Source organism: Diachasma alloeum, unplaced genomic scaffold, assembly GCF_001412515.2.
Source record: "Diachasma alloeum isolate Michigan unplaced genomic scaffold, Dall2.0 Dall_scaffold_00183, whole genome shotgun sequence".
Classification (NCBI taxonomy): domain Eukaryota; kingdom Metazoa; phylum Arthropoda; class Insecta; order Hymenoptera; family Braconidae; genus Diachasma; species Diachasma alloeum.
The window spans coordinates 1,613,122-1,615,068 of record NW_021680349.1 but is presented as its reverse complement, the minus strand read 5'-3'; positions in this window follow the sequence as shown (position 1 = coordinate 1,615,068).

Below are 1,947 nucleotides of genomic sequence, written 5' to 3'. Positions count from 1 at the left end.
CCACTTCCGGCACCGGCTCCCCTGCCTGATCCTCTACCACTTCCGGAACCTGCTCCACTACCTGAGCCGCTGCCACTTCCGGCACCGGCTCCACTGCCACTTCCGGCACCAGCTCCGCTGCCTGACCCTCTACCACTTCCGGCACCGGCTCCCCTGCCTGATCCTATACCACTTCCGGAACCTGCTCCACTACCTGAGCCGCTGCCACTTCCAGCACCGGCTCCACTGCCACTTCCGGCACCAGCCCCACTACCACTTCCGGCACCGGCCCCACTACCTGATCCACGGCCACTTCCGGCACCGACACCACTGCCTGATCCACTGCCACTTCCGGCACCCGCTCCACTGCCACTTCCGGCACCAGCTCCACTGCCTGACCCTCTACCACTTCCGGCACCGGCTCCCCTGCCTGATCCTATACCACTTCCGGAACCTGCTCCACTACCTGAGCCGCTGCCACTTCCAGCACCGGCTCCACTGCCACTTCCGGCACCAGCTCCACTGCCTGATCCACTGCCACTTCCAGCACCGACACCACTGCCTGCTCCTCTGCCACTTCCGGCACCTACTCCACTGCCTGCCCCGCTGCCACTTCCGGCACCGGCCCCACTACCTGATCCACGGCCACTTCCGGCACCGACACCACTGCCTGATCCGCTGCCGCTTCCAGCACCGGCCCCACTACCTGATCCACGGCCACTTCCTGCACCGGTTCCACTGCCTGCTCCTCTGCCACTTCCAGCACCTACTCCATGGCCTGACCCGCTGCCACTTCCGGCACCAGCTCCACTGCCACTTCCGGCACCGGCACCACTACCTGATCCATGGCCACTTCCTGCACCGGCTCCACTGCCTGCTCCTCTGCCACTTCCAGCACCAACTCCACTGCCTGATCCTCTACCACTTCCGGCACCTACTCCACTGCCTGACCCGCTGCCACTTCCGGCACCGGCCCCACTACCTGATCCACGGCCACTTCCGGCACCGACACCACTGCCTGATCCGCTGCCGCTTCCAGCACCGGCCCCACTACCTGATCCACGGCCACTTCCTGCACCGGTTCCACTGCCTGCGCCGCTGCCACTTCCGGCACCGGCCCCACTACCTGATCCACTGCCACTTCCAGCACCGACACCACTGCCTGCTCCTCTGCCACTTCCGGCACCGACACCACTGCCTGATCCGCTGCCGCTTCCAGCACCGGCCCCACTACCTGATCCACGGCCACTTCCTACACCGGTTCCACTGCCTGCTCCTCTGCCACTTCCAGCACCTACTCCATGGCCTGACCCGCTGCCACTTCCGGCACCAGCTCCACTGCCACTTCCGGCACCGGCACCACTACCTGATCCATGGCCACTTCCTGCACCGGCTCCACTGCCTGCTCCTCTGCCACTTCCAGCACCAACTCCACTGCCTGATCCTCTACCACTTCCGGCACCTACTCCACTGCCTGACCCGCTGCCACTTCCGGCACCGGCCCCACTACCTGATCCACGGCCACTTCCGGCACCGGCTCCCCTGCCTGATCCTCTACCACTTCCGGCACCGACACCACTGCCTGATCCACTGCCACTTCCGGTGCCAGCTCCGCGACCTGCTCCGGAACCGGCTCCTGTAAAATGAAATAGTTGGTACAACTCAAAATGAATACTTCTCATCAAGACCTCATTGTTCAGGGCAGATATTCATTTGTCGTTTATCACCTGATCCGGATCCGCTACCACTGCCTGCTCCTGCTCCGCTCCCAGTTCCTGAACCTGAACCAGATCCTGATCCACTGCCAGTTCCTGAACCTGAACCGGATCCTGGATGATGTAAGAAATTTTACCAAAAACGTTCTTTCGATTTCAGTGGTGGGGAGCACAACCGTATGTGGGGATTTGGGAAGATTGGGCGTATACGGCTGAAGTTACTCTTTGCCAAAAAACACTTTACACAACTACA